This window comes from Cynocephalus volans, chromosome 2, assembly GCF_027409185.1.
Source record: "Cynocephalus volans isolate mCynVol1 chromosome 2, mCynVol1.pri, whole genome shotgun sequence".
Lineage (NCBI taxonomy): Eukaryota > Metazoa > Chordata > Mammalia > Dermoptera > Cynocephalidae > Cynocephalus > Cynocephalus volans.
Window position 1 is genome coordinate 37,859,529 of NC_084461.1, and position 7,642 is coordinate 37,867,170.

Consider the following 7,642-nt stretch of genomic DNA (forward strand, 5'->3'; position numbering starts at 1 on the left):
GTTTTTAGTTTAAAGTCTATTTTGTCAGATATAAGAATAGCCACTCCAGCTCGTTTTTCTTTTCTGTTTGCATGGTAAATCTTTTTCCATCCTTTCACTCTTAGTCTGTGTGAATCTTTATGGGTGAGGTGGGTCTCTTGTAGGCAGCATATAGTTGTGTCCTGCTTTTTGATCCAGTCAGCCAGTCTGTGTCTTTTAATTGGGGAATTTAAGCCTTTAACATTAAGAGTTGTTATTGAAAGGTGTTGATTTATTCCTAGCATTTTATTGGTTGTTTGGTTGTCTTAGGTGTCTTTTGTTCCTTGCTTTCTGATTTACTGTTTGGTTTCTTTGTTTGTTGGTTCCTTAGGTTGTAGATAGTGTTTTTGTTAGCTTGTTTTCTCTTCATGAATGCCATTTTTATTGTACTAGCGGGTTTAGATTTTTCTTAGGTTTTTATGGCAGTGGTAGTTATTTTTCAGGAACCAAACCCAGTACTCCCTTGAGGATTTCTTGTAAGGGTGGTCTTGTGGTAGTGAACTCCCGCAGTTTTTGTTTGTCTGAGAAATATTCTATTTGCCCCTCATTTCGGAAGGATAGCCTTGCAGGGTAGAGTATTCTTGGCTGGCAATCTTTGTCTTTTAGTATTTTGAAAATATCATCCCATTCCTTTCTAGCTTTTAGGGTTTGTGATGAAAAGTCTGATGTTTACCTGATTGGGGCTCCCTTATAGGTGATTTGACGCTTCTCTCTTGCAGCTTTTAAGATTCTCTCTTTGTCTCTGAGTTTTGCCAATTTGACTATGACATGTCTTGGAGAAGGCCTTTTTGGGTTGAATACGTTTGGAGATCGTTGAGCTTCCTGGATCTGAAGATCTGTGATTTTTCCTATACCTGGGAAGTTTTCTGCCACTATTTTATTGAATATGTTTTCAATGGAATCTCCATTTTCCTCCCCTTCTGGAATACCCATGACTCGGATATTTGAACGCTTGAGGTTGTCTGATATCTCTCTCAGATTTTCTTCCATGTCCTTGATTCTTTTTTCTTTCTTTTTGTCTGCTTGTGTTATTTCAAACAGCCCATCTTCAAGTTCAGAGGTTCTCTCTTCAACTTCGACAAGCCTGCTGGTTAAACTCTCCGTTGTGTTTTTTATTTCGCTGAATAACTTCTTCAGTTCAGCAAGTTCTGCTACATTTTTTTTCAGGACATTGATTTCCTTGTATATTTCCTCTTTCAGATCCTGTATACTTTTCCTCATTTCATCATGATGTCTAGCTGAGTTTTCTTGTATCTCATTCAGTTTCCTTAGAATTATCACTCGAAATTCCTTGTCAGTTATTTCAAGGGCTTCTTGTTCTATAGGATCTAGAGTATGAGATTTATTAACTTTGGGTGGTGTACTTTCTTGATTTTTTGTATTTGTGGTGTCTATTTTTTGGTGTTTATTCATTGTGGCAGGGGGTTTCACAGTCCACTGGTTTGAGACTAATGACTAACTAGGATGTTGCTGTGGTTGCCAATTTGGTATGGCTCCCGCCGTGACTGCTCAGTTGGGCTCTAGTGTCTTGTGTGTGTGGTTGCCTCGGGTCTTGGGCTTCTCCGGGGATCCACCTTTCTGGTCAGCTTGTACTCTGCTGGGCTGGTGGATCACGTACCACAGGGTGTGTGATCTCTGTTGAGCTTTCACTTTCTGTATAGGACTTCTCCCCGTTCCGTGTGCTCTGGCCCAGGCTGTTAGATTGTGCAGTGGCGACCCCACCGGGTGTGTGGTTTCTGTCGAGTCTCCGCCTCCCTGGCCGCACGTCTCCCCCCTCTGTGCACACTGTGCTGGGCTGGGGTGTGTCTTCTGCACCCCTCGTCTATCAGCTGGGCCTTCAAGACCCTGCTCAGCACCGCCTCGCCCAGGAAGTCTACCAGGTTTCTGCTAGGCACAGACGACCGGTCTCTCTGGGTGCCTTTGTAGCACTGTGTAGATCTTTCTCGGGTCTTGTTCACCTTTGTATCCCCCCGGTATAAACCGAGTCTAGTGCCCGCCTGCAGCCTGCTCTCCGGCAGGTTCAAGCGGACCTGGGAACTCTCCTACCACACTATTCCCAACCAGAAATTCGTTAGGCTTTTTTCCAAACTAGTGGTCGCAGAGATGGTATCTGCCTCCCAGTAACAGGAAGTTTACCGGGGCCGGAGTCCAGGGTGTCGTGGAGTGACAGTCGGCCCGCCCGTACTTCCTAGCCCTCCCAACACTGGTCGGGACGCCCCACACCCCCAGCCCCGCCAGAGAACCGCGGAGGGAGTGGGAGAGGAGGCCGGCCCACAGGGTCCGGAAAGCCCCGCGCCAGGCCAAGCAAATGGGCTCAGTGATGGCCGAGCAGGGCAGAGCTGCCCGCACCTGGGAAAATGGAGGCAGCACCGGGGCAGTGAGTGGCCTGGTGGTGCAGGCGGGAGCCGCGTGGGCATCCACCCCCCCGAACAGAGCTGTGCCAGGGATCACTCACAGTGCTGTGCCAGGTCGGGCGCTTGCTCTGTCTCTGGTTTGTTGCCTTCCGTGTTCTCGGCGCTGCCGCGCTGTTCAGTCGCGGCGCCGCTCGGGCGCTCCCAGGAATCTTCTTTAATGCCGGCCTGAAACCTCGAATCCTGAATAGGGCAGCTGGCCGCCTTCAGTGCGGCCCCAGCCTCCGGGATCCTGGCTGCATCCACAGCAGCCCTGGTGCCATGTTCCCTGTTTCAAGACTCGCTTTTGCAGCTAAGAATCAGTTCTTTTCCTGCTCCACACTTCAAAGCTGTTGCCTGTAAATGAGGCAGCCTCTCCTGCCGGGGGCAAAGTGGCGTTGAGCCCCCACGACCGGCCAGCAGCAGCAGTCCTCCTTTAAGAGATGGCCAGAGGAAGGTCCACAAGTTTCCCGACTGCCTGAGGCCCAGTGGCCACCTTTTCCACCTCAGCTACTCCGCGCCAGCCGCCACAGCCGCCGCCATCTTGAAACCATCAGTCGCTGCTATAACAAAATTAATTAGGGTAATTTATAAACAGAAATTAATTTCTCACAGTTCTGGAAGCCAGAAAGTCCCAGATCAAGCCACCAGCAAATTTGGTACGTTAAATTAAATTTGGCCTAACGCTGCCTTCCTACTTTGAATTCCTACAGTCTTAACTGCAACTTAGTAACAACTGCAACCTAATTTAATAGTATTTCTTTTAACACATAACTGAGTTTCAGCCAATCATAGCAGCTGAGCTTCAGCCAATCACAGGCTGCCAGCTGATCAGACCATATTCACATAAGGCAAATGCCTCATCACATCATGCCCAAATAAGGAAAATGCTGACCCATAGCTAATCAAGCTGATTCTGTATGTCACTTCCTTTCTCAGTCTATAAGTACTACCTGCCCACATTGCTGGGTGGAGCTCATTCTTTGCTCAAATAAACACTGCTAAATTGAATTTGTCTAAACTTTTAACAGGTGTCTGGTGAGGGCCTGTTTCTCGTAGATGGTACCTTCTCTGTGTCCTCACATGGCAGGATGGGCAAAAGGGACAAACAACTCCCTTGCACTTCTTTTATAAGGGTACTAATCCCATTCATGAGGGAGCCACCTTCATGACTTAATCACCTCCTAAAGGCCCCACCTCACTACTATCACATTGGCAATTTTCAACATATGAATTGGGGTGGGGGGAAGACACACTCAGATGATAGCAGATGCTTTTCATATTTTCATAAACTGGAAAACATCAGAGAAAATTCAAACACTGGACTGTATGGTATTAAAAACTGCTTTTATCATTACATCTCCCTCTTTCTGAGATATCTTTGAATCTGCCCCCAATTCTCTAGTTTCCCTCATTCTGCACTAGTATAAGGTCTCAATTTCTGTTTTTCTCATCTGGATTATTACAATTGTCTCCCTTTATTTTTTTAAAGATGACCCGTAAGGGGATCTTAACCCTTGACTTGGTGTTGTCAGCACCACGTTCTCCCAAGTGAGCTAACCGGCCATCCCTATATAGGGTTCCGAACCCGTGGCCTTGGTGTTATCAGCACCACACTCTCCCAAGTGAGCCATGGGCCGGTCCATTACAATTCCCTCCAAATGAACATCTTTCTCCCTCAAATTTAACCATTCCTAACATTATTATTTCTAATAAAGACATAATCTTCTAGATATGATTTTATTTGAATGGATAACCCTTATTAAATATGCTTTAAAACTAAGGTTTTATCTAAATTGGCCTGCTTTGTGCTCCCTGTACATACCAAGGACCTTCTGGCGTGTAGTCTTTGCTCATGCCTTTTTTCTATGTCAGCTCAGCAGACTCCTGCTTATCTTTCAAGATCTAGATCAACTGTCACTCCTCTGGGGACATTGACTACTAACACTTCAAACTCCACCTTCTAAAACACTATTTTCTTTCACTCTATACTCTCAGGGCCCTTTGTCACCTAAATTATGAGCTTCTTAAGGATGTGCTTGTTCATTTTTGTATCCACAGTGTCCTGGGATTAATGCTAAGCATAGAGCAGTTCAACAAATGTCGGTTGTGTTGACTTGATTTGAGTTGCCCTTTTCTCTGTCCTAGCAAAAGCCATGAACTTTAATCTGTGTCTCTCAGCTCAACTCTTTATATTGAATACTTCCTCCCTACTCATGATGTGATAGTAATAATTTAAATATACATTTGCATTCTCTTTTACACCTTATTTTATTCTCACCACCATCCCGTTGGCTTTTCTTCTCTGGGGTAGTTCTTGCAACCTCATGCCTACCAGTTCCTCTAGCTGTTCTCTCCTCCACAGTTAACCTGATATTGAAGTACATGAAGAAGATAGTCACATAGTGGGTCATAAGTTATTTTATACTTCCCTATTTTCTCCCAAATGGCCCCCTTGGTTGTTTCATTATTATTTCCTCTTTTCTTGTGAATATTAAAGTTGACTAAGTGTTTTTCACAATGAGTAACTCAAACCAAGTATGTAACACCATCCCAATGGTTATGCTCCAAAGACAACCATTAGTGCCTGCAATAATACATTTCAAAAAGTGCTGCCAAGAGATTGTGACACCATTTATTTATTTCATATCATATTCCACTTTTATTATTTTAGCTGCTTAGAAGAATACAAGTCAGGGTCACTTATAAATATCCAACCACAGAGAAATAATTTATTACAGTATAGTCCATCATCTTGAAAGACTACTTTTACCACCATTAAAAAGTAAAAAATTTTTATTATGTGTGGAAATGTTTAGGATAAGTGTAAAAGGCAGAATTTAAATTGTATTATATAATAATCACAACCATGTTTTATATGTTGTCACATAAGAACTGAAAAGGACCATATAAAAAGGAGGAAAAATAATATTATGATGAGGGCAGGACTTTAGTTACTTTATCTCATTGTTTTAAATATTGTACAACTTTTATTTAACTTTTAAAAGCACTAGACATGTAGTGTTAGTATTAGACTTGTGAATACATATTGCAGGATCTCAAAGAAGTATTTGCACTCTGTATTAGTCTGTTTCTGTAGCTTACAGCAGAATACCTGAGACTGGGTAATTTAATAAGGAATGAAATTTCTTTCTCTCTTTTTTTTTTTTTTTAAAGATGACCGGTAAGGGGATCTTAACCCTTGACTTGGTGTTGTCAGCACCGTGCTCACCTATTGAGCTAACCGGCCATCCCTATATGGGATCCGAACCCAGGGCCTTGGTGTTATCAGCACCACACTCTCCTGAGTTAGCCACGGGCCGGCCCAGGAATGAAATTTATTTCTCACAGTTTGGAGACTGGGAAGTGCAAGGTCCAGGGAACATATCTGGTGAGGGCTTTCTTCTTGGTGGGAGTGATTCTCTATAGCAACCCAGGGTAACACATGGCAAGAATTATCTGAACAAGATAGTTAAGCTTCTCACTTACTCTCCTTTTAAAGCCATCAGAACCACACCCATTATCCTCACAAATTAATCACCTGTTAAAGGCCTCGTATTTCAAATACCATAATTAGATTTCCCACCCTCTTAATACTGTTACAATAGGGGTCAAGTTTACAATACATTAACTTCTGGGAGATATATTTAACCCATAGCACACTCCCATGTTTACTGCAGCATTATTTACAATAACCAAGATGTAGAAACAACTTAAATGTTCATCGGTGAATGAATGGATAAAGAAAATGTGGTATATACATATGATGGAATGTTATTCAGCCCTAGAAGAAGGAAATTCTGCCATATGTAATGTGGATGAGCCTTGAGTATATTATGCTAAGTGAAATAAGCCTGTCACAGAAGAACAAATACTGTATGATTCCAACTTATATGGAATCTGAAATAGTTATAATTCTAGAATGGCTGTGGTCAGAAGGGATAAGAAGGGTGAAATGGGGAGTTCCTATTCAACAGGAATAAATTTTGGTTATATAAGATGAATAAATTATAGAGATCTGCTGTACAACACTATGCCTATATTAATACTGTATTGTACACTTCCAAATCTGTTAAGAGAGTAGATCTCATGTTCACTGTGTTTACTACAGTTCATGTGTGTGTGTGTGTGTGTGTGTGTGTGTGTGTGTGTGTAATTTATTTATTTATTTATTATTTTTTTTCTTAATTTTATTTTGTCGATATACAATGTGGTTGATTATTGTGGCCCATCACCGAAACCTCCCTCCCTCCTCCCTCTCCCCCCTCCCTCCCAACAATGTCCTTTCTGTTTGCTTGTCGTATCAACTTCAAGGAATTATAGTTGTTATGTCTCCCCGCCCCTGGTTTGTGTGTGTGTGTGTGTGTGTGTGTGTGTGTGTGTGTGTGTGTGTGTGTGAATTTATTTATTTATTTTTAGCTCCCACCAATAAGTGAGAACATGTGGTATTTCTCTTTCTGTGCCTGACTTGTTTCACTTAATATAATTCTCTCAAGGTCCATCCATGTTGTTGCAAATGGCAGTATTTCATTCGTTTTTATAGCTGAGTAGTATTCCATTGTGTTGATATACCACATTTTCAGTATCCACTCATCCGATGATGGACATTTGGGCTGGTTCCAACTCTTGGCTATTGTAAAGAGTGCTGCGATGAACACTGGGGAACAGGTATACCTTCGACTTGATGATTTCCATTCCTCTGGGTATATTCCCAACAGTGGGATAGCTGCGTCATATGGCAGATCTATCTGCAATTGTTTGAGGAACCTGCATACCATTTTCCATAGAGGCTGCACCATTTTGCAGTCCCACCAACAATGTATGAGAGTTCCTTTTTCTCCGCAACCTCGCCAGCATTTATCGTTCAGAGTCTTTTGGATTTTAGCCATCCTAACTGGGGTGAGATGGTATCTCACTGTAGTTTTGATTTGCATTTCCCGGATGCTGAGTGATGTTGAGCATTTTTTCATATGTCTGTTGGCCATTTGGATATCTTCCTTAGAGAAATGCCTACTTAGCTCTTTTGCCCATTTTTTAATTGGGTTGCTTGTTTTTTTCTTATAAAGTTGTTTGAGTTCCTTATATATTCTGGATATTAATCCTTTGTCAGATGTATATTTTGCAAATATTTTCTCCCACTCTGTTGGTTGTCTTTTAACTCTGTTAATTGTTTCTTTTGCTGTGCAGAAGCTCTTTAGTTTGATGTAATCCAATTTGTTTATTTTTCCTTTGGT